This window comes from Pan paniscus, chromosome 9 (genome assembly GCF_029289425.2).
Source record: "Pan paniscus chromosome 9, NHGRI_mPanPan1-v2.0_pri, whole genome shotgun sequence".
Classification (NCBI taxonomy): domain Eukaryota; kingdom Metazoa; phylum Chordata; class Mammalia; order Primates; family Hominidae; genus Pan; species Pan paniscus.
This window is the reverse complement of record NC_073258.2, coordinates 77,627,802-77,653,562: the sequence shown is the minus strand read 5'-3', so window position 1 is coordinate 77,653,562 and position 25,761 is coordinate 77,627,802. Positions and strand designations below refer to the sequence as shown.

The 25,761-nt window shown below is 51.5% G+C and overlaps 1 pseudogene; it reads left to right on the top strand.

Moving 5' to 3' along the window:
- Positions 1-8,931: 8,931 nt before the first annotated feature.
- The window catches only part of LOC100982348 (guanylate cyclase D-like), a 38,017-nt pseudogene continuing 21,187 nt past the window's right edge, over positions 8,932-25,761 (top strand).

The following is a 25,761-nucleotide window of genomic DNA, read 5'->3' as shown; positions in this document are numbered from 1 at the left end:
TGAATAAGTGCAAAGCACCTGGGACAGTCCTAAATGAGACATGAACTGGGTGTTTGCAAAGGCTCTGTGGGTGTGATTTACTTGTGTTGTATGTTTGTTGCTGCTGCCTGACTACCTGGGGCTGACAACGGGAGCGGGGCAGGCTTTTCCTGTGGGCAAAGAGCTCAGAACAGCGACCAGAGTGTGGAGGTTGGAATGAGGCCGGTTTCCCAACTCCAAGGATAGAAGCCTGCAGGCTGAGCGCTCCACAGCAGGGAGCAGTGAATGGCTCAGCAGTGGACGTGTGCAAGCTTGAGTGGAGATACCACAGGGACCTGCTGTCCTGTCTCAGTGGTGGCATAGAGGCCACTTAAAACTCCTTCCTCGGTGAAGGACTTCCATTTTCCTGGGGAACAGACGGAGTGGCCTTTAACACCCTTGATGGGCCTTTAATACCCCACCAGCCAGGACAGTCCTGTCTCCTGGTAACACTCACCAGAGCAATGGCCCTCTGCCTGTGACTCAGTCTCTGCCAGGACCTAGGAGCTGGTGGCTGGCCTTCCCCCCAATTCCTGGGACTTGCCTCCTGGTCCTAGCCATGCCCTGCACTCTACAAGTTGCTTTGGAGAAGTGGCCCCAGCTGATGCTGTATGGCATAGAGACAAAGCTTCCTTGTCAATCCCTGCCCAAATTGTAGATTCATGAGCGAAATCAACAATAGTCAATGTGCTAAGCCTTTAAGTTTGAGGTAGTTTCCCATCATCAGATAACTAGAGCATAACACCATACTCTGCTGCTCTCCCCAGGAATTCAAAGAGATAAGATGCTTCTAGGATGTACGTCACATGACTTGCACAAGCTATGTCACCTTGTGTAAGTTATTCACCTACCCTGAGTCTCAGTTTCCTCATCTGTCAAATGGAGACAACAATAGTAACATCTCAAAAATGCAGACGAAGCCATGAACTCTCCAGAGCCCCCTGCTACCTGCTCTTTGTCTTTAGGGTAAAATCTAAACTCCCAAGGCTGGTATTTAAGGCCCTCTTTTATTTGGCCCCTGCCAACCCCTCCAGCCTCATCGCCTGCCATGTCCCAGCCTCAGGAAACCAAGCATTTGCTTTTCCTGGCATTCTCCATGCCCTTGTGCCTCCAGACACTTGCTGATGCTGGTCCTGTTGCCTGATATGCCTTCCTCTCCTATGTGCCTGACGAGTGGCTATGGACACTCGAGACACAGTCAGAGGACACCTCCTTCTTGACAGCTTCCTTGTCTTTACCCCACGCACTTAGTCTCCTCTTCTGGGCTCCATGCACACCTTGTATTTTCTTCTAGCTGAGCTGTTATTGCCACAGGATTTTATAGAGGCAGACACCAGACAGTGGCCCCTTCAGGCATGGAAACCATGTCTCACTTGCAGGGCTAGGCACTCAGGAAAAAATTGGTTAAAGGGTTAAGTTTGGGCAAATGAGCCCTGGTGAGATCAGAGCCCTAAAGGCCTTGGGAACTGGGTGGACAGCAGGGTAGAATGTTGGTGTTGTGGCCCTAGCCAGTGGTATCAGCCGTGCGTGGGCCACTGTGTTGGGGGTCTCTCCTGAGTTCTCTGGGTTTCCAGTGGGGGAGGAGCCAAGCCAGGAAGATGAACAGACTCCAGAAATAAGGTCTCTTCCAGATTAACAAAGACCTGGGACCAGGCCTGCCTGTCACCTTTGTGTCTTGATATCCACGTTCCTTGCAGGAAAACAGCCCACACTTGCATGTACCTTGCAGCTTCTAGCCTCTGCACACTTGCCTGTGTCACTCCTCTCTCCTCGGATGCGCTTGGAGGAACCTGCTCCTGGGAAAAACCTCCCCTTCCCGAGGCCCTGCCCCTTGACTCTCCCAGGGAAAGTGGTTGTGCTGAGGTCTTCCCTTTGCCCGTCCAGATCCACTTTCCACCCTCACCCGCCCTTTCTGGGCGCCAGGAGCTGACGTGTATGAACAACAGCAATGGGTCTCTTGTCCCTGGATTCAATTGAGTTTGGCCAATGAGAAGCCCTAACAGCACATCAGAGGGAGGGAGGACACAGGATCGGGCTTCTAGTTCCCTGAGTCCCTCCCTGTACGGACGCTGCAATCTAGTTGTGCCCTTTCACCAAAGTCATTGCTCCTGTCAAGGGAGCCAGCTTTCTTCGCACCCCCTGAAAACTCCCTCTCCTCAGACCTTTGGGCCTGGGGAGGCAACAGTTCTGCCAACATTAGCCTTGAGTCACTGCAACATTCTCTATGGTGCCACTACCCCCACCCTTATCATCGCCCTGTGTGAACAGTTTCTCTAGAATTGTCCTAATTTGAGTGTGCCCTCAGTTTCTGCTGGACCTGACTAATACCAGAAGCGGCCCTAGGAAACAGACCCTTCAAACAGGATTCTGGAGTTGGGCTGGTTCTGTATTTGTGCAACACAGGGATTATCTCCTTGCTGGGAGAAATAGGATGCAAGCAAGTTATCACTGGTGGGAGCAAAGGCTGAAGTGCAGGTCAGAAGCCAGACCTTGGGCTATGAGGCAGCTTTGGCACTTAGCCTGGTGGCAACGAGACTGCTTGTGAACATGGTGGAGGCTCCTGACTACTTCTTTTGTTTTTTTTTTTGTTTTGTCTCTTAGAATCAGATAAGATAAGCAATCTGGCTGTTTCTTACAGCCATGTATATATGAAATATGAAATTTAAAATTATGACCATACAACTGAGAACATGTGACCTTCAGAAGGCTTCCATGACAGCTTGAAGGAGTACCCCATGTCCTGTAGGTGCAGGGAAGGTATAACAGGGCACCAAATCCAGGATCCAGCTAAAGGCTGCAGAGTTGTAACACCTCCCTCCTCACAGCCTCTTACACTAAAGGAGGGGCACATATATGTGCTTGACACATATGGAAAGAAAACTTCAAACTGTGCTACATGGAAACTCATCCTGAGTCATTATAGGAGAAGGTATTGTCTTTTACTAGGTTCCCAGACTGAGCCGTCCACAGACTCAGAGTCCTTGACTGAGGGGACTCTGTGTCTCTTTGAGGAAATTATTGATCATGACTCTTCCTCCAAGGGGGACCTGTGGTATGAACCAAGGTGACTGTTCTCTGGGGAGGGACTCAGACCATCCAGAAGGTTACTAGAGACTAGGCCAAAGGATCCCTCTCTCCTAAAGAACAAAAATGCCCTGAGGGCCACTGGGAAAGAGTAGCAAGGTCAGGGAACACATGCGATCTTGGCCTGAGACCTTCTAATGGAGGGTCTGGTGGGATCATGCATGCATTCTGTGGTTGTCTCCCCAGTTTCAGAATGAATGATGGGAGTAGACATATATAACCACTAATAGAATCCCTATATTTGTTCCCTATATTTGTTTCCTGGCCTGTGGATTGGGGGTTCCATGGGGGAAAGTGTTCCATGGGGGAAAGCTCCCTACCCAGCTCCCCCCTGCCCAGTGAGTACAGCAAAAGCAATCCCCCTCAGGGAATTGCAGAAATTAGTGTCTGCATCAAAGACTTGAGAGAAGCAGGGGTGGTAATTCCTATCACAGCCCCATTTAAATTGCACTCTGACTGGTGCAAAGACCAGCTGGGTCCTAGAGAATAATAGTATATTATCACAAACTTATTAATAATTAGTAAATGATGCCAGGCGAAGCTGCCATTCCAGCTATCTTTTGGATCAAGTCAGTACAGCCCCTGACACCTGGTTTGCAGCCATTAGACTGGCAAATACTTTCTTTTCCATTCCTATCAGTAAGGAAAAAGAGGTTTGCAGAACAACAGGATGCCTTTATTTATTGTTTTGTCCCCAGAGCTATGTTACCTCTCTAGTTTGCTAACGTAATAGAGCTCAAAGGGACCTTGGATCAGCTCAGTATTCCACAGAACATCATGCTGGTTCATTATATTGATGTCATTTTGCTAACTGGATCTGGTGTTTAGGAGGGAGCCGGTATTTTAAATATCCTAGTGATACACGCCAGAGAGAAGGAGGTACACCTTACAAAAATTCAGGGGGCTGTCATATTGGTGAAGTTCCTAGGGGCCCGTGGAATACCTTTTCTAATGCGAGAAGAAAGTTGTGGCATGTTGTACCAAACATCACATAGAAGGGGACATAGTGCTTGGTGAGCCTGTTTGGATGCTAGATGCAATGTCTTAGGTTGGTGCAAAAGCAATTGCGGTTTTTGCCATAAAAGCATGGCATAAAAGTATGGCAAAAACCACAATTGCTTTTGCACCCACCTAATAATACCACATTTGGGAGTGTTGATCTATTTATCAGGTAGCCCAGAAATCTGCCAGTTTTCAGTAGATCCCAGGGCAATAAAGGGGCTGAACAGCAGATTTGTGCAAGTTGCCCTGCCACTGAAACTTATGACCCAACAGACCCCATGGTATCTGTGGCAGACAGAGATGCAGTATAGAGCCTCTTAAACTTCCAACAGGAGAATCACAGCACAGAGCGCTAGGCTTTGGGCATAAAACCATATATATTATTTTTTGTGGACAACTTTCATCCACTTGAAAAGCAGTTCTGACTTGCTCCTACTCCTGGTGGAGACCAAATGTGACTATGAATACTGAAAGACTGTTCCAGCAGAATTGACCACTGAACCAGGGGCTATCTGATTCACTGGATCAGAAGATTGGCCATGCATAGAAGCATTCTATGTGGCCAAGCAGATGGCCTAGACTGCCATGGTACCTTCTCTTATTTTTTGCCACTTCTCCTTCAACTGATACCTGATACCAAAACCATACATGGGGAGTTTCTCATTGGCAGTTGGTGGAGGAGGAAGAAGTGTAGGTCTGGTTCATGGGTGGATATCACGGTATGCTGGTACCAGCCAGAAAGGGATGGTAGCTGCATTACCTCTCCAATCAAGGCTGGTCCTGACATACAAGTGGTGAAAGGAAATTTTCCTCTTGGGCAGGGTTTCAGAGGGGCACAGCTAGTTGTCCATTTTGTGCTGAAGGAGAGAGGGCCTGTGGTACTTATTTACTTTGACTCATGGGCAGTTGACAATGGACTGTCTGGATGGCCAGAGTCTTGCTATAAACAAAATTGGAAATTGGTGTCAATGAGGTGTGTGGGCAGGCCTCTCAGAGCAGTCACATGTGCTCCACATGAATGCCCCACTAGTGGGCATCTATGACAGAAATCCTCAAGGTTAGGTGGACAAGATGACTTGTGGCTATCAGTCAGCTTCTTTCCATAGCCCACCCCCCTCCCCGTGCTTACTCAATGGCCGTGTGGCCATGGCATTCAGAATGGAGACTTGCATTGGTTTGACAACATCGGCTTGCACTCATCAAGACCCATCTAGCTGCTTCCACAGCTGAGTGTCCAACCTGCAGATAGCAGAGGCCACTGCTAAGCTCAAAAACCGGCACCACTTCCCTGGGGGGTCAGCCAGTTACTTGGTGACAGTTTGATTATATGAGAGCTCTCCCTTCATAGAAGCAGCAATGCCTTTCTTTCTGCTTGTAGAGATAGAAATATAACTGTGTGTAGAGTTGCTTTTCTTGCCTACTGTGCTTTTGCCAGTACCATCGTTCATAGTCTAAGAGTGCCCTATATGTTACTATGTTGTCCTACACGACATTGCCTCTAACCAGGGGAAGCATTTTACTGCAAAGGAACTGAAGCAGTGAGCTCATCTCCCATTGCCCAGAAGCACCTGGCTTGACAGAAATGTGGAATGGTCCATTGGAGAATAGCTCAGTTGCCAAATGAGCTAGGAGATGGCATCCTGTGCTTCCAGGATGCAGTATATGCCTTATACTAGGGGCCAAGTGGGCCATCTTCCTACAGCAGAAGGGATGGGCTGGGAACCAAGGAAGAAAGATAGGAGTGGCCTCTTTCACTATCACCCACAAACTCACTAGAAGAATATTTCCTGCCTGTGCCCGTGGTCTTGGATTCAGTGGTTTGGAGCACCTAGTTTCTCCCAGGGGAGAAACACTCCCTCCAGAGAATGCAGTAATTTTTCCAATGAATTGAAAACTGAAACTATTGCGTGGCCATTTTGGGCTCCTCAGGACTCTGAATCAACGGACAGAGAAGGGAATCACTGTGTAAGCCCAAATAATCAATCCCAATTATCACAAGGAAATATGGTTGTTGCCTTACAATGGGGACAGGGAGGACCACGACCAGAGCCCCATATACTAACTGGGGAGCCCTTTAATACTCCCTTGCCCAGTCCTGGTCAATGGTAAAGGGGGTAACCCAATAAAGACCAGACACAGAGGCTTCAGATCTTTCCATCCATACTAACTAATGACACATCCATTCAGTGTGTTCTTTGACCACTGAAATTATGACAATTGTGTAGCAATACGAAAAACACTTCCACAGAGTTATAACATGGCATTATTACCCTTCTTTTTTTAATAGCACCTATCACTTTCAAACACTAAAAATATGTCTACTTACTTATTATGTTTATTTTTTGTTTACTAACACATCTTTCCCTGCCCTGCTAGAAAGTAAGCTCTGTGAGGGGCAAAAATCTTTATGTTTTGTTCTTTTAAATTTGTTTGTTGGTTGATTTAGCTCAATTGTTTAGAACAGTGTCTGAAACATGGAAGGGAGCAAGAGGGAAAACAGGAATTAGGGGTGGGAGGTCGGGGTGGATGGAAGCCTGGCCCCTTGGCAGAACCATGATGAGGACACTCAGTAAACATTTGTTGAATGAATAAAGTGACATGAAGAAAGCAAAAGACAGTAATCCCTTCACTAGGTTGCTATAAAGGTTAAATGAGGCCGGGCGCGGTGGCTCACGCCTGTAATCCTAGCACTTTGGGAGGCCGAGACGGGCGGATCACAAGGTCAGGAGATCGAGACCATCTTGGCTAACACGGTGAAACCCCGTTTCTACTAAAATTACAAAAAATTAGCCGGGCGTGTTGGCGGGCGCCTGTAGTCCCAGCTACTTGGGAGGCTGAGGCAGGAGAATGGCGTGAACCCGGGAGGCGGAGCTTGCAGTGAGCCGAGATCGCGCCACTGCACTCCAACCTGGGAGACACAGCGAGACTCCGTCTCAAAAAAAAAAAAAAAAAAAAAAAAAAAAAAAAAAAAAAAAGGTTAAATGAGATGGGTATGCATAACCCTAGCATAGAGTGGATGCTGAGTGCACCTAGTAAAAGCTAACTTTACCTAGATAGGAGAAAGCAAGCGGAAGAGGGAGGCCTGGAGCCCATGGACTGAGGTCTCTATCTCCACTTGAGTGTTCACCCCAGAAAGGAGTGGCCTCTATTCTAGGTCTTATGTGAAGTGAAGTAAGTCCAGCACAGAAAGACAAATATTGGGTGTTCTCACTCATATGTGGGAGCTTAAAAAGTGGATCTCATGGAGGTAGAAGGTAGAATGATGGTTACCAGAGACTGGGAATGGAAGTGGGAAGAAGGGAAATGAAGAAAAATTGGTTAAAGGGTGCACAAATACAGCTATGTAGAAGGAATAAGTTCTAGTGTTCGATAGTGCAGCAGAGAAATTATAGTTCACAGTAATTTATTATATATTTCAAAATAGCTAGAGAGAAGAATTTTAATGTTCCCAACACAAAGAAAAGATAAATGTTTGAGGTGATGGATATTCCAGTTACCCTGACTTGATCATTACACATTGTATCCATGAGCAAAGCCCAGACCTACAGTCAGCCCTGCTGCTTACCAGCTCTGTGCCCTTGGTCAAATCACCTAACTTCTCTGGGCCATACTTTATAAGGTGAGGATAATAGTAATGCCTGTCTCCGTGGGTTGTGTGAATGGTGCCTAGCACAGGGACTGGCACACAGCAGAGGTTCAAATAAACTAAGGGTTTCTTTAGTGCTTGCCCATCCTTCCTCCTGGGAGCCGCCCCCAACCAGGTCTGGAGCTGTCCGGAGTGCTGAAGACCTCTCCTCTCTTTCTCCATCCCCCTCTACGTGTCTCTCTTTACTTTATTCCCTTCTTCCTTTCTGCTTGTGGCTCCCCAGAGCACTGGGGTCTGAACAGATCTAATTTTCCAAGTGGCTTATTCAGGCTCCTGAGAGGGACAGATAGGGAATGAGCCATGTAGGAGGCTCTTCCCAGGGAGCAGGGTCTGAAAGTCACAGGCAGAGGAGTGGTGAGCGTACAGGCTGTTGGGGGAAAGGACCCCCTCAGGCCAGAGTCTACTCTAAGAGCTTGACATCTAAGGACCCTGTTGCAGGAACCTTAGGGCCTACCAACAGGCAACAAGTCGGCTCCAGCAATGCAGAGTGGCAGGTCCGTCTGTGGGGAGCTTGCTCGGGAAGAAGGCAAGAGGCACCAGGTTGAGGGACAGAAGGATGACCCTTGGCTGCAGGGGCTGCAGGGCCCCTGACTATGACAGGAATCCCCCATCCCCCTTCCCCAGGTTCCTGTCACCTTCCCTATTTTGGTCATTCATGTGTTAGTGCAGCTAAAGGCATCTTCAACTTTTGGAGATTATGGGGCTGTGGAGTTGACTAACTCGAGGAGCTTGGCTCTATGAGTCAAGCAGTCTGTGGCTAATCCTTGGGGTCCATCTCCCTGAGTCTAAAAATACAAATGGTCTCTCCCCAGAAGGGTGGCACATTAGTCTATTGTGCCCAGAGGTGGAGGCACTAGAGGCTCATACACTCTTGGGAGAAGGGTTGGGAGAGGAGATGTGGCCAGCCTAAGGGACAAAAACCACCTGTCTCTGGATTTTTGTAAACATGTAGAACATCAGAGCTGAATGATCTTTGGAAACCTAAATGTCTAAGCCAAGCTCTCCCTGTACAGCTGGGAAAACTGAGGCACAGAACGGGTTGTAGACTCTGTCCCATAAATCAGTGGCAGAACTGGGATTAAAAGCAGCTCCTGCCTTGGCCCAGTGCTGGCCTGCTAAGATCTTCAGCCCTCTGTGAGCCCCTGCTGGCCATCCACTGCAGAGTTCTCGGGATACTGAGCATGGCCAGCAAGACCTCAGGCCAGGGGAGCCTGCTGCAGCTTTGTGGGACTGAGGGCTACCCATGCTCCTTTCTGTGCCTGTCTCCTTATCTGTACACAGAGGAATTGATTTAGATGTTCATATCTCCAAGGATCCTTCAGCTCTGATGTTCCAGGTGTCAGTAAAAAGAGGTGATTTTTGTCTTTGGCTAGGAGGCAGGAAGCCAAGCTCTGGTCCAAGTTCAGTCCTAACATTTGGTGAGACTTTGGACAAGTCACTGTCCCACCCAGAGCCACAGTTCCCTCCTCTGTAAAAGGGGGTAAAAAGTCCTTGTCAGGGCCTCTGGGCGTGGCTGTGTGTGCCTCTAGTCCCAGCTACTCAGGAGGCTGAGGCAAGAGAATTGCTTACCCGGGAGGTGGAGATTGTGGTAAGCTGAGATCGCGCCATTGCACTCCAGCCTGGGCAACAAGAGCGAAACTCCGTCTCAAGGAAAAAAAGAAAAAAAGAGAGTGGAATAGAAAAAGAGAAGAACAGAATTGAGCAGAATAAACTAAAATAGATAGGAATGACAGTAGTAACTATGAGAACGCATTGCAGGTAGCAAGGGTAAGTGGTTCTGAGAGACGTCCTTTCAGGGTACTCAAGTTCTATACAGTCAGTCTCGTGAGTCTACCAAGGTAAAATGTATTTCTTACTGCAGGGCACAGTCTGCCTGACCTTGGCTGTACTCTGGGGACACAGGCAGGATCTGGCTGGGCCCCAGCCGTGAGCAGCCTGAGTCTGGTGGGAGACAGGTGTGTATGCAGGGCACAGGGGAGCCCAGAGGCTGGAGCTGCTGATCTGCTTGGAGATGTGGAGGGCTTCACAGAAGAGGTGACATTGGACAGGGCCTGATGATGAGAAATTGATTTTGGAGTGGAGCTGACGGGGAAAGGCATTCCAGGCAGAGGGCACTCCAGCTTGTGCAAAGGCGTGGAGGTAGCATGCCAGCAGGACCGGGAGAACGTCAACAGTTTGGCTCTGCATGGCCAGAGCCTGGCAGCAGTGGGTGGGGAGACCCTCAGACTCCTTCTCCACCCGTGCTGCGGGGGACTGAGCTCCAGCCACAGTGCTGGCTCTCAGGAGCCAGGAGGCAGAGGGGTGAGGGGCACACTCTCTGGAGTCAGACTGCAGGGAGTCCCACTGCCGCCCCTTCCACCCCATCCCGCACCCATGTGACCTCAGGCAAGTCACTAATCCTCTCTGTGCTACGGTTTCTTCACTAATGCCATGAAGCTGATCCACTGCAGATAGCAGGCTCAGGACCGTGCCTTCACACAGCGGCACAGCTTGCAGCCCGCGCTGGCGTTTCCCGTGAGGTGGCTTAGTCCCGAGCTGTGCGGAGCAGCTCCCCCGCGTGGCCAAATACAGAACAGCGCTTCCAACCCTCAAGAGAAAGGGCGTTTGGGAAGTCGGTCCAGCAGAGCAGATGGGACACAGGCCCAGCTTCTGTTTCCACTCAGTCCTGGTGGGCCTCTCTTTGAGGACCTCCCGCACTATCTAAGACATGGAGGGGGTGGGCTTGTGGCCCCCACAGTACGGATCCCCAGAGGCTCAGCGGAAGCCAGGGCTGCAGGCCCTGAAGTCCATGTGATGAGGGGTCTTCAGGCTCCAGCAAGGAGACCCTCAGCCTTCCTGGGTTTTCTGCAAAAAGGGAGTGCAGTGAGAACCCAGGCCACATCCCAAACAAGTGGTGGCCCTTTTGTGGCTGCGATTGCCGTGCTGGTCAGGACCCAAGTGGGGAAGACGGAAAAGATGCAAAGGAAATCAAGTGTGGACCCCGACCTTGGCAAGGGCTCCCTTCTGTCCTGGGGCCTGGGGGTGAAATTGGCAGCTTTATTATTCAGGGCTACTTCTCTTACTAAGGTAGAGATGCATGTATCTGTGTCTACTTAGACCTTAAGGATGCCACCCAGGGCCAAGGTTAAGATTACAAGCCAATGATGATAAGCAAAATGCGGTCTATCATACAGTGAGTATTATGCAGCCACGAAAAGGAATGAAGTACTGACGTATGCTGCAATAAGGACGAACCTGGAAAGCATTACTCTAAGTCAAAGAAGCCAGACACAGGCCAGGCACGGTGGCTCACCCCTGTAATCCCAGCATTTTGAGAGGCCCGGAGTGGGGGCGGGGTGGGTGGGTGGTCAGGAGTTCGAGACTAAACTGACCAACATGGTAAAACCCTATCTCTACTAAAAATACAAAAATTAACCAGAATACAAAAATTAGCCAGGTGTGCTGGCGGGTGCCTGTAATCCCAGCTACTCAGGAGGCTGAGGCAGGAGAATCTCTTGAACCCAGAGGGTGGAGTTTGCAGTGAGCTGAGTTCATGTCACAGCACTCCAGCCTGGGTGACAGAGTGAGATCCTGTCAAAAAAAAAGAAGAAGAAAAAAAAAAGAAGCCACACACAAAGTACCATGCATTATGTGCATTTGTATGACATGTCCAGAATAGGCAAATCCATAGAGACAGAAAGCAGATTCATGGTTGACTGGGGTTGAGGGAGGGAGGAATGGGGAGCAACTGCTAATGGGTTTATTTCTGGGGTGATAAAAGCGTTCTATAATTCAATGGTGGTGATGGTTACATAACTTGGTGAATATACTAAAACCACTTTATTGTACATTTTTTGAAAGAATGAATTTTATATGTACCTCAATTAAAAAAAAATTCTTTAAAAAAGAAAAAAAAAGGATTATAAGCTGGGAGCCAACCTGCCTAGGTTCAAATTCTAGCTGTACCACTGTGGTGGTTATGAGTCCTGAGCAACTCCCCAACTGCTCCTCTAAAAAAATAGAGATAATGGTCAACATGCTTCTTAGTGCTGTTGCAACATTGAATGACAAAATGTTTGAGAAAGTTCTTTAGGACAACACAGAGAAAGCTGTCGACAGCCAAGTGTGTGGCTCACACCTGTAATCCCAGCTCTCTCAGAGGCCGAAGTGGGAGGATTGCTTGAACCAAGGAATGTGAGTCTGCAGTGAGCCATGATTGCACCACTGCACTCCAGCCTGGGCAACAGAGCAAGACCCTGTATCGGAAAAAGAAAGAAAGAAGAAAACTATCAATACATATTCACAATTGTCAGGGCCAGTGGAGTTGGGTAGGGCAGGACGTTGGTCAAAATGATTGGGCAGACAGGCCGGGAGGGCCATATTAATACAAATCTATCCTCCATTAAAGGGATGTTTTTCATCAGATCAAACTCAGATTTGGTGGCCTTGGCTGTTATTGTTATGAGGGGCAGATTAAAGGGAAATTCTACCTTTGCTAGGCCAGTGGGGATGGGGGTGGGGTGGCAGCAGAGCGGGTGCCCGGGAGTTCCGAGCAGCTCTCCAGGTCTAGAGAACTGTGGGCTTCAGGGCAGGCCACAGTGGAACTGGGCCTGCAAAGGTGACCCTGCCATCTCTGGCCCCAGTTGTGGTGCTGTGGATGCACTCGGCGGTGCTGGGGGGCTTGGAGATGACCACCCTGCTGAGCCGTGTGCCTGGGCCGAGGGCCTGGTGGATGGGAGATTAGTCTTCCTGCCCTATGACATGCTGCTCTTCTCCCTGTCCTACTGCAACCGCTCCTACCTGTCTCTCGGCACTGGTGGACCCCTGCAGGAGGCCTATGATGCAGTGCTCACCATCAGCCAGGAGTCTGGCCCCATAGACAAGGCCTTTGCTGCTGCCCGGCCCGATGGAGAGGTGGCTGCCCACCTGGAGCCAGAGCAGGTAGGTGTGCTCCTCGTGCAGACCCCAAATGCCTTGAGTGGGGGTCCGGGGCAGGGGTGCACGCGCTCAGGTAGGTATGCTCCTCGTGCAGACCCCGAATGCCTTGAGTGGGGGTCCGGGGCAGGGGTGCACACGCTCAGGTAGGTGTGCTCCTCGTGCAGACCCCGAATGCCTTGAGTGGGGGTCCGGGGCAGGGGTGCACGCGCTCAGGTAGGTATGCTCCTCGTGCAGACCCCGAATGCCTTGAGTGGGGGTCCGGGGCAGGGGTGCACGCACTCAGGCCCATCTCCACCATGGGCACGTGGCCTCTTTTTGACAAAGTATCTCTCTGCCTAGTCCCTGGGTGTGGTCAATCGCTTTCTCCTTCTTGTATGTGTATGTGTGTATGTATATGTATATGTATATGTATATGTATATGTATATGTGTATGTGTACGTGTACGTGTACGTATATGTATATGTGTATGTGTATGTATATGTATATGTGTATGTATATGTATATGTGTATGTGTATGTATATGTATGTGTATATGTATATGTGTATGTATGTGTATATGTGTATGTATATGTGTATGTCTGCAGTAGTCCCCCTTATCCACTGGGGACATGTTCCCAGACCCCCAGCGGATGCCTGATGCTGTGGATGGTACTAAACTCTATATATGCTGCGTTTCCTATACCTACATACCTATAATAAAGTCTAATTTATAAATTAGGCACGGTAAGAGATTAACAACAATAACTAAATAATAAAATAGAACAATTATAACAATATATTGTAATATGAATTAGTGGATGTGGTCTTTCTGCCTCTTTCAAAATATCTTAGTATTTTGAGACCCTGATTGACTGTGGGTAGCTGAAACCACGGAAAGAGAAATTGCAGATAAGGGAGGACTCCCACATGTCTCTGTTCTTCCCCATATCACTCACCTTTTTGGCCTGCCTTGTCAGTGCTCCTCTGTGTCTCTTCTGCTTCTATTTATCTATCTCCAGCTCTCTCAGTCCCTGAAATTCTCATTTCTGGCCCAGCTGCTCTTTCTCTTATACACATTTCTCCTCTCCTGGCTCTGCATCTCTCTAGCAAATGACAAAGATCAGAAGGGGAAAGTGTTGGGAGCGTGGGAGAGTGGGAGAGAGGGGAAGATTTTCTGTAGTCATTGCTGTGATTCTGAAGAGAGTTAGTGGTGGGGGACGCAGCTGCTGGCCTGGCTTGGCTTACAGGACTCAGTGAACTTGGGTCTCCTGGGGATGCCCGCTTCTTGGTGTTAAGAAGACAGCAGTGCCTGGAGGTGGTGACGGATGTGGATGCTGATGGTGGGCCATTCAGGCAGTCATTTATCTGACAGATGTGGACTGAGTCCCTCTCATGCGCCACTACGTCTAGTGTCAGGAAGACAGTGGTGAACAAGACAGACCTGGCCTTTAAGGAGTTTCTATTCTGTTAGGGCGAGACAGGTGATAACCAAATAACCAGATAACTAAATTCCCATAGTGATAATGCCACGGAGAAAACAGAACAGGATACAATGATAGAGGAGCAGGATGGAGTAGTGGCCAACAAGAGCTAGATGGGCAGGGAAGCCCACTTGGGGGGTGGCACTTGAGCTGAGCTCCAAATAGTAAGGAAGCAGCTAGATGAGCATCTGGATGAAGAGCGACCAGTCAGGGGAAGCAGCAAGTGCAAAGGGCCTGAGGCAGAACGAGCTCCAATTGATGGAGGAAAACGAAGGAGGGAGTGTGGAGTGGCTGAGCTGTCATGGGTGATGAGACAGGAATTTGAGATGAGCTTGGGGCCTGAGCATGTGAGGCTTTGTGGGCCACGAGGAGTCTGAACTTATTGTAAGTAAAATGGGAAACCATCAGTGGGGTTTGAGTAAGAAATGATTTGATTTAAGCCTTTAAAAATCACTTTGGTGGCCTTATGGGGAGAGGCCTGCAGAGGGCTCCTATCCCACGGGGCCTCCCTTCTGCGTGCTCAGCCCTGGCAGTCTACAGGGGGCTTTCCCAGCCTCCGTCTCCCAGGACCCTAGGGCCCCCGGTGCTCCTGTCCGTCCCAGAGCCCCAGCCAGGACTTGTCAAGGCCCTGGGTGCCTCCTGAGAAGGTCCGTTTGAGACTTGAGGAAGAAGCCCATGACCCTGGACGTGCTCCACACCCTGAGCTTCAGGCTCCCCATCTGTATAGTGATGGGGTTGGCCAGAATGACTCCCAGGGGCCCTCCAGCTTTGAAAACAATTCTCCCTGGGGTCTAAATTCCTGTGTGTTCCTGAATCCAAACCATCCCTGAGTCTCAGGCGCATCTGGAAGCGGGCAGCCTTCCAATCCCAGCCCTCTCTGGGCTGCCCCACGAGGACTCTTGGCAACTTGGGAACGTTGCGACTGGGGACCAGCAGATGCATCAGGCCCAGGGGTTCCAGACCCGAGCCCGAGGCAGAGGGCCTGTGTGGAGACAGTGTTCAGTGCCCTCCTGGCCCAGCTGGGACTGACAGTGAGACAGAAATGGAAACGGGGAGAGGAAAGGTGACGGCTCTGAGTCAGAGGCCAGACTGAGGCTGGGAGGGGGCGTTGGCATCACTCCCACTGCCCTGCCCCTTCTCTTGCCTCCAGTTTGGGCATCCAGCAGCTGCAGCTGGTGTGGGGCCCCCACCGGATCCTGCTGACAGCCCAGGAGCTCACCTTCATCCATCCACCCCTGAACAGACAGGTGGGTAGGGCAGGGGCTGAGCTGAGTGGGCGGACAGCAGACAGAGGCCCAGTCTACGCTCCTGACCACGGCTGCCCCCTCCAGAGGCTGCATGTGGATGGTGAATGGAGAAGTGTGGCGGATGGTGGGAGCCTGAGGTCAGTGGCCCAGGGGTCAGCAAAGAGTCTGCCAGCCCCCCAGGAACCCACCAATGTGGCCCTGTACCAAGCGAGGGCCTCTGCCACCCCCATGCCCAGGCCTAGGCAGCTGCAGTCCGTTTGGGAGAAGCCGAGGGAGCCCATAACCTCTTGGGCCTCTGTATGGCCTACTCCTGTTACAGACTGAGAAACTGAGGCCCAGATAGGAGCAGTGCCTTTCCTGGGTCCCTTGGCAAGTTGGCAGCAGGGCTAGGAGTGGGAAGTAGAACCCCAGCTCCTGGCCCAGCATGGTTCATCATCTGACCTGAAGGAACAGCCAGTTCCCAGGCCCTTGGCCCTCAGTGCTGCCGGTGCGGCTCACCCCAGGGCCTTTCTTAGGGACCAAGGCCAGCCTAGGTCACCCTCCTGCCTGCTTAGGTAAGGTGAGATCCTGGGTCTCCCAGGCCCTGACATGTGGGGGCAGCACCCAGCCCAGGATAGCCTCGGGCAGAGCCGGGGCCACCAGCTGGCAGGGAGGCTGGGCGGTCAGAGGTGAGCTCAGCAAGATCTCAGGACGCTGAGGACGCCGCCATTTCTCAGGTGCTGTCATTCTCAAGTTCAAAAATTCATGGATGCTATGATTCACCTGCACCAAGACTCTCACGGTAGATGAGCCGGGCTAGTTGTTTCTACAGAGGCAACATGAGCTGCTTGCTCCTTCTTTTCTACCTGTCCCCTGAGGGAATTCCATCTTTTTTTCTTTTCTGCTGCAAGGAGGCTTTAATGGTGTTCAAAGAGTGTTTTGTCTGCTTCTCCGAGTTGGCTGACGGGCTGTAGGTGAGGCTGAGAGGCAAAACCCATCAGCGATGGAAGAGAGAAGGCCAAGGTTACAGCTAGCTCTGGACCAGGCCAAGGCAAGGGCAGAGCCCCCACCTGAGACCCCTCCTCTCCCACCCGCCCCTCTCTCCTCACCATGAATCCCCAGGTCACAGAGCTCCCCACCCAAGCAGTTCACAGAGTTAGGGGTGTCATGAGGGCCTGAGGCCTGCAGGGCAAAGCTGTAGACCAGGGGCGAGCATACTTGATACCCACCATCTCATTAAGCCCCTGAGATGTGGGTGGGTGCTATCATCCTCACTTTACAGATGTGGAACCTGCAGCTCAGAGAACTGAAGTCACCCACCCCAGGTCACAGAGTTGGAAAGTGGTGGTGTCAGGACTGGAACTGGAGTCCATCAGCCAAAGCCCGGCCCTTGGCTCTGCCCGGCTTATAGCAAATGTTTCCGCTCACCAGGCTGTGCCTGGCTCAGAACACACAGAAGGAATGCGTTGATGGGGAAGAAACTGAGCTGAGAGAGGTAGAGGGGTTTTCCTGAGGTCCCACAGCTGAGGAGCAGCAGCAGCTAAACTCTTGCTCTTCCTTGAACAGGGAGACTGGGTGTGGCTGAAGAAGTGTGAAGTGGGCTCAGACCCTGAGCTGCGCCCAAGCTGCCTCAGCCTCCCGAGGAAGGCAGGGCTGTAGAGGGCGCAGAAGGTGGGTGGGGAGTGAGGCTGCTCAGGACACCCTTACTGATCCAGATTGGTCTCAAAGAGGAAATTATTCTTGCCATCGTGATCCTGCCCACTGCCAATGCCTCAATCACAGTGGTTCACTATTGCCGTCACTGTCCCATGCCAGTATCCTTAAAGCCACGTCACCACCCCATAACCCATAATCCCCATAACCACCAGGGCGCAGTGTCCTCCATCAATGCCCTCGCATGGCAACTCATCATGAAGGGACCTCATCCTGCAGCCCCCTCCCTCTACCCATCCTTTCTTTTATTCGCTGTTTACTGAGCATCACTTATGTGCCAGGCACTTATGTGCAGTGTTCTGGGCTTTGGGGATACAGAATGGAGAAGAGAGAAAAAGTCCCCTCCCTCAGGGAGATCCTAAGCACCTGTTATCACTAACCACATAAGCATTTTCACCCCCAAGATCATTACCATCCTGAGAGGCACTGAGGGATGGAGACAGAGCATGAGACTTGAGTCAGGAAGATCTGGGTGAAATCTTGCCCCATGGAACTCTTAGCTTTCCTGTAAAATGGAGCTAGTGATAGCCACCTTCTGGGGGATTATGATTGCAGAGAATGCATGAAATAACTTAGAACTCTTCCTGGCAAATGGTGTGCTTTTGATACATGGTGAATTTTATTGATATCTCCAATATCACCACAGTCTGAAATAAAGTTCAGAAGAATTAAGTGACTGGAAGTTAAGTTAGGCATTTCCCAGTGGGCATCTTGCAACTATGTGAGTAGATTTTTTTTTTTTTTGAGACAGGGTCTCGCTCTTTCACCCAGGCTGGAGTGCAGTGGCTGAATCTCAGCTCACTACAACCTCCGGCTCCCGGGCTCAAGCGATCCTCCCACCTCAGCCTCCCAAGTAGCTGGGATTACGGGTGTGCACCACCACACCCAGCTAATTTTTGTATTTTTAGTAGAGACAGGGTTTCACCATGTTGGCCAGGCTGATCTAGAACTCCTGGCTTCAAGTGATCTGCCATTTATCCACCTATTGACTCATTCACCCATTCACCACCCACCCACCAACCACCCATCTACTCACCCATCCATCCATCCACCCATTCATCCACCCACCCATCCACCCGTTCATCCACCCACCCATCCACCCATCCATCTGCCCACCCACTCACCAACCATGCAAACACCCATCCACCAACCACCCATCCACCTACCCAACAACTCACCCACCCACCAACCACCCATCCACCCACTGACCAATCGCCCACCAACCCATCCATCCACCCAGCCACCCACCCATTCACTCATCCATCCATCCACCCACCCGTCTACCCACCAGCCCACCAAGTACCCACTCACCCACCCATTCACCCATCATTCATCCACCCTCCCACCCATCAACCACTCACCCACCCATCTACCTGCCTACCCACAGCTCCCCACCCACCCATCCATCTATTTATCCATCTACCACCCACCACCATCTATCCATGCATACATTCATCCATCCATCCTCCATCCATTCCTCACCACCCACCCATTCATCCATCTGTCTGTCCATCCATACATTCATTCAACATTTCTGATGCCTCTCCATGCTTAGCCTTGTGCTTGGTGCTAAGAGCAGGTGGCCTAGATGTGGATTGCACCTGGTCCAGCCCTCGAACGGCCCCTGAGGGCTGCTAAGGTACCAATTTCCCTGACAGATGTGGGAGCTGCAGTGTGAGAACGTCGCCACCTGCCTGGGCATTTTCGTGATCTCTGGGGAACCTGCTGCGGAAAGAGGTCCTGCACCTAGACTGGACCTTCAAGGCCTCTCTGCTGCTGGATTTGATCTGCATGAGATCCCTCCCTGGGCCTGGCACTGCAGGGAAGTGGGGATGGCAGGGAGACAGGAGATGCTCAGATTTCCCACAGCTGGGCTTTTTCAGCTTTGTCTAATCCAGGGATATCCAAACTGCATGGCCACGGGTACAGGGAGGCAGGAAGGCTTTCTGGGGCTTGTGGGAATTCTGAGAGAACCAGGTTTCCTCTCATTCGTTACAGATCCAATGGACCCCCATTATGTCCATCTCAGGGCGTGAGGTATCTGCACCACCACCATTTCCCTCCTGGCTGCCTCAAGTTCCAAAACTGTGTGGTGGACAGATGCTTTGTGCTCAAGGTCACTGACCATGGTTATGCAGAGCCCCTGGACACTTAGCAGGATCCCCAACCCTGGCCAGCCCCGGAAGGTCAGCTCAGGGATAGGCAGGGGGCTGCCAGTAGGTTTGGGGGCCTCTGTTTAACCAGGTGCTTGTAAGGTGCAGGGAGAGGGAGATCTCCAGTCCTCTGGTATTGGTGACCTTGAGTTGATCGCTCCTCCTCTCTGAACAAGCTGTAGGCTCTTTACCTGTGAATTGGGGAGAATAGATGCACCCGGCCTGGCTTGGGTGGTCAGTAGGTGATGGTGGCGTGGCCCTGCCCTGTGATTGCAGAGCTGCTATGGACAGCTCCTGAGCTGCTGCCGGGGCCTGGGCGCCCTGGGTGGCACACCCTCACAGGGGACATCTTCAGCACTGGCATCATCCTGCAGGAGGTGCTGACTTGGGGCCCACTCTACTGCTCCTCGGGACTCCCAGTGGAAGGTAGGTATCCTCCTCCCCTTGCTTGGCTGTCCCTGGCTAGAGTTTCTGCCTAGTGGGAAGCTCTATGGCAATCAGGAAATCTGGGCCTGAAGACCACATAGACACACACACTAAAGTCTGACCATGAGAACTTGACTTAAACTGGGCAGCCTTTGAAGGGGTGGCCTGCCCCTCCACACCTGTGGGCATTTATAGTCGGGTGGGACGAGAGACTGAGAAAGAGATAAAACACAGAGACAAAGTATAGAGAAACAACAGTGGGCCCAGGGGACTGGCGCTCAGCATACCAAGGACCTGCACCGGCACCGGTCTCTGAGTTCCCTCAGTTTTTATTGATCATTATGTTCATTATTTCAGCAAAAAGGAATGTAGTAGGAGGGCAGGGTGACAATAAGGAGAAGGTCAGCAACAAACATGTGAGGAATAGAATCTATGTCATAATTAAGTTCAAGGGAAGGTACTATGACTGGACATGTACGTAAGCCAGATTTATGTTTCTCTCCACCCAAACATCTCAGTGGAGTAAAGAATAACAAGGCAGCATTACTGCCAACATGTCTCACCTCCCACCATAGGGCGGTTTTTCTCTCATCTCAGAATTGAACAAATGTACAATCGGGTTTTATACCGAGACATTCAGTTCCCAGGGGCAGGCAGGAGACAGTGGCCTTCCTCTATCTCAACTGCAAGAGGCTTTCCTCTTACTAATCCACCTCAGCACAGACCCTTTACGGATGTCGGGCTGGGGGACGGTCAGCTCTTTCTCATCCCATGAGGCCATATTTCAGACTATCACATGGGGAGAAACCTTGGGCAATACCCTGCTCTCAAGGGCAGAGGTCCCTGCAGCTTTCTGCAGTGCATTGTGCCCCTGGTTTATTGAGACTAGAAAATGGTGATAACTTTTACCAAGTATACTGCTTGTAAACATTTTGTTAACAAGGCACGTCCTGCACAGCCCTAGATCACTTAAACCTTGATTTCATACAACACATGTTTTTGTGAGCTCCAGTTTGGGTCAAAGTGGTTGGGTCAAAGTGGCTGGGGCAAAGCTACAAATTAACAACATCTCAGCAAAGCAATTATTTAAAGTACAGGTCTTTTTCAAAATGGAGTCTCTTATGTCTTCCCTTTCTACATAGACACAGTAACAGTCTGATTTCTCTTTCTTTTCTCTGCAGCCTTCAGTAACTCTGCCAGAATAGCAGCTGACCCACTCCAGGGGCTAAGGACATTGTGCTCTGGGTGAAAATCCCCGCCCCTGCCTTCCTCCCCAGTATCACTGCCATGCCTGTAGGTGCTCATGCCCCACCTGCATCTGCCCTCCATGCCCAGCACAGGCTACACAGAGCTCAGCCCTACTCCAGCTGTGTCACTGTCTTACTCTGTGACCTTACACAAACCGCTTACCCTCTCTGAGCCTCAGTGTTGTCATCTATAAATGGGAATCCAGTAACAAATGTGCTAGATCCCCAGCCCCGTGGCCAACGTGGCCAGGCTGCTCAATACCAGGGGGCTTCGTTACCTGCCCAGGCAGGCTCCTTCAGAGCATCTCTGTCCTCACACTTCTGGCTCCCCAGGATAATCACTCGCAGCTTCCCCATCGTCACCTGGCCTGTACACACTTTCTCTCTTCCAGCCCCAGTGCCAAGGCCCAACTCCAAAAATGTTTCCTCCCCTCTGTGCTCTCTGTCCGGTCCCTGGACCCCAGACTTCTCTTTCTGTCATCCTCCTGCTGCCTCTTCCCAGTCCCAGGGACCTGGCCCTCCACAGACACCTGGCACCTCGGCCCACAGTGCAGAGCAGTGACGGTGCCGAGCTCACCATCAGCTCCCATCCCAGTGGATAATCTTTAATTCACAGGAGACCCAGCCCCACTGCCTTTCTCCACCACAGCCCTGTGAATAATGAGCATTCCAGGCCCAAATTTATGAGGTGGAGGAGTGGGAAGAAGGGGGGCCTTATAAGACCATTTGTTCAACACTCCTCGGCTGCCTCCCAGTCATCTGCCTCTGAGGAGGGAAGGACTGGCCAGATGGGATCTGCAAGCCATGCCACCAGTGCAAGGCACTCCAGGCCTGGCTCCATCCAGCTTTGGGTGCAGGGACCCAGGCCTGGAATGCTCTGGCCACCCTTGAGGAGGCTGTCAGCCTAGGGCCCACTGCTTCCTGCTGTGTGCTTTCCTAGGCCTCAGGGAGTACAGGGCTCAGGCCACAGGCTCCAGGGAACACCATCCTAAGCCCAGCTCCACACCAACATGCCTCGTGACTTTGAGTAAATCCCTTTTAGGCTCCAAGCCTCAGTGTTCTCATCTGTAAAATGGGAACCATGATGTCTGCCTTCCAGCGCAGCTGTGAGGATTCAGTGAAATGCTGTAGACAGAGTGCCTGGCATGCACTGGGTCCTCAATAAATATCTGCAGGGTGATGTGAGGAGCGTGCTAAGGGGGGTCCCAGGCTCTCTCCTGACTCTAACATCTCTTTAGGATCCTGTGGGTGGGGGGGCACTTTGCAGTTCCCAAGGCACTTTCATGTGCATGATTCCATTTGACAACCCTGGGAGATGGCTAATCGCCCCCCTTTTAGAGTTAAGTGAGGCTCAGAGAGTGGAAGGGACTTCTCAGAGGGGAAGCTGTGGACCTGGGATTGGGTGGACATCCCTGGTCCAACCTCAGTATTCTAAAATCTCTTGGTGTCATCCGTGGGGCATCCTCTTAGAGCCCAGCCAGATCCCACCAGAGCTGGATGCTCAGCCTCCTCCCCCAGCCCTCAGCACTGTCCATCAATCATGGCTATGCCTGGGGTGTGGACAGCATGCCTGGCGCAGTGAGGGGAGCATGAGACCTAGCCTGGCCTGGGGCAGGAGTTCCCAGCATGTTCACATATGAAGACTCCATTTTAATGTCAAAAATGGTTAGAGCCTCTCCTGCTACTATTTGACTTCTAATATCCACTAACTGAGAACATACCCAATGATAAAATCGGCTGTGAAATCAGCAACACTTTGAAATGGATTTGTTTGTATTCGTTACAGTGCCATCTGCATACCTTTGAAAATCAGTAGTACATGTGTGCATGTGGTGTATGACTGGTTCCATCAGCACACAGTCTTTTGTAAGCACATACGACTTCCCAGATCCCACGCTCGGGGGCCCACAGGGTCTAACGCCTGTAGGCTGGGAACCTCTGGGCAGAGGAGATCGTGCAGGCTGGGTGCAAACCAGGCCCCGTTCTAGTGTCTGCTTTTGACTGGCCCTATGTGGGTACCTGATTTCACTCCCAGGAGCCTCAGTTTCCCTGTCTGTAAAATGGAATGGTGACTCCTGCACTATCCCCAACAAGAAGCCAAAAAGGGATGGGAAGGGGACTGAAACCCAGAAAGAAATTTCTCCTCCCTGGCTCCAAGGGCTCCCACCTCCCTCACTCATGAGAGGAGGATCCCGGCCCTCCTCAGAGGAGATTAACCTACTCTGCCTCATGACAACCCTTCCAAATATGTAGTATGGTTATACCCGTCTTCCAGGTGAGGAAGCTGAGGCTCAGAGAGGTGATGCGCCTTGTGCGGACTGTAAATGAGTCATCTAAAGTCCCGCTCTGATCTGTGGACTCCAGAGCCTGAGCTCGGTGTCAGCCCCTCTTCCTCCCAGCCTACTTTAGAATCGCTCGGCTCCCCCTGGCTCTCCAGCAGCCCCCCCGAGGCAGGGGTTATTTCCATCAGTTGTTAGGTGGGGAAACTGAGGCTCAGAGTCATAGCAGAACTAGAGCACTGACTTAGCCTGGTGTGGAGACAGGATGACATGTGGCCAGGTTTTCTTGAGGACAGAATCATAATGATGATGATAATGATAAGCAGGCAGTGTCGTTCACACCTGTGGGGAACCGGCACGCCAGTGTCTGCGTGGCAAGGCTGGAGGAAAGAGCTGCGCTGTCAAGGTTTCAAGATCATTGGTGGGCGTTGTTGGCAACAGAGCAGCGGCAGTTGTTGCGGGGCCTGAGGGTGGGGGAGAGTCTGCCAGGTGCTAACATCCGTCGTCTTCCACCTCAGCACTCCTCTCAAGAAGGCAGTTTATTTGAGACCAGCCTGACTAACATGGAGAAACCCCGTCTCTACTAAAAATACAAAATTATTTGGGCGTGGTGGTGCATGCCTGGAGGCTGAGGCAGGAGAATCGCTTGAACCTGGGAGGCAGAGGTTGTGGTGAGCTGGGATCGCGACATTAAAAAAAAAAAAAAAAGAACAGAAAAAAAAAAGAAAAAAGAAGGCAGTTTATATGCTCATTTCACAGATCGGGAGACTGAGGCTCAGAGAGGTCATTGTCTTCTCCACCATCCCATAGTATTGTGGTGGCAGATCCAGAATTCAAAACCAGCTCGCAGCTCTCCTGGCTCCCAGTTTGAGACCCTTTCCTTGGCCACACCCAGGGTAGACCCAGGAGAACAATAATGCCACATCCACTGGCCAGACATACCCTGGAAACAGGAGCTGAGGAATATCCTCAGGCCCAGAACCTGGCACCGCCATAAGCCTACTCTGCCCACGCTCTCAGGATCCGAGGCCAGGCTCCTTTCATGACCCTTCCCAGGACCCCAGGCCCGCCCCATGGTGTTGGTTGCCGAAATCATCAGGAGGGTGGCATCTCCCCCTCCTCTGTGCCGGCCGCTGGTGACCCCTGATCACGGGCCGCCTGAGTGCATTGGCTGATGAAGAAGTGCTGGGACGAGGCTCCAGAGGACAGACCTAGCATGGACCAGATCTACAGCCAGGTGAGTGCTCCCCAGAGGAGCGGGTGCTCACAAAAAATGGCCCATTCGTTCAGCTCACTTAGCTCAATGCAAGCCCTGTGAGTTCCCTGGGACCTGGAAAGCCATGCAGTAAGGGGCAACCACCCAGCACTGTCACCCCTGAGGTCCGCCTTTTAAGGAGAACTTTCTTAGGACCACAGGTTCCAGGGACGTTTGTCCCATGCCTTCCTGAGTGTCAAGCCCCATGCTGAGGGCCATGCTCCCCTCCTTTCATCCTCGCCACAGCCCTCTGAAGAAACAGTGTTAGTTTCTTGGCTTCGTGGGAGAGAAATGAGGCCTGGAGAGGTGGGGGGACTTGCCCAAGGTAACTGAGCAAGTGAAAGATGGGGCTGGAATCCAACCCAGGTCTGTCTGTCTTTCTGCAGAGCTGCGCCAGGAACCCCGCCTTGTACCAGGCCTTCTGGCACTAGAGGAGAGAGGCCACTGTGGCTGTGGAGACAGTACTACTTCCTGAGTCAGTGAGGGGAAAATGTGAGGGGCCCTGGGGTCCCCCCAGGACTGCCTTGGGGATTTCAGTGGGAGGGGCAAGGCAAGTCTGTGCAAGCTGGCAGGGCAGCAGTGGAGTATGTGAACATGACGAAGCTGGCCGATGGCTTCCACGGGGCCAACCCATCAGACCCAAGGGAACAGTGCCTCCCCTCCCCGTCCTCCACACCCCAGCCATGGTGGAGAGTTGCCAAGGAGTGGTTCAGGGAACAATAAAGGGGTTAGGACAGGTGATGAGAGGGAGAGAGGCAGCAAGGCAGTCCAAGGAGACGCACACAGGTGTCCTTTGAGAAGCCCTGCCCATCCCCTCTCTTCCCACAACCCCTCCCCACTTAGCTCTGGCATCAGGGGTGGTGCCCCCCTCCACAGATGAGAAATCTGGAGCTCAGAGTAAATGACCTCTAAACAGTCACCATAATGGTGGGTAGCAGAGCTAGGGTGAGCAACCAGTTTCTAAAGCACAAGCTTGGAATCTTTCCAGGGGATCGGAGGTTGCCATGGCCAGTGAGGTGGGGAAGGGCTCTTGCCTTGAGTGAGGGGTGACTGTGGGATTCTTGCCCAAGATTCCTGGCCAAGGCCCCATGGCAAAGAAGGCTGAGATGGGCACACATGAATTCCACCTGAAGAAGGGGGGAATGGCATCACACTGTGGGGAGGTGAGGGGTCAGATGCCTGGATTCACATCTATGTGAGAATCCAGTGGATATCATCCCACTTACCCACTGTTTGACCTTGGACAAGTTAATGGTCCTCTTGGGCCTCAGCCTCCCTGTATGTTTCCTGGAAAGATAACTAACCCTGGCCTAACTCTCCAGATAGGTGTGACCA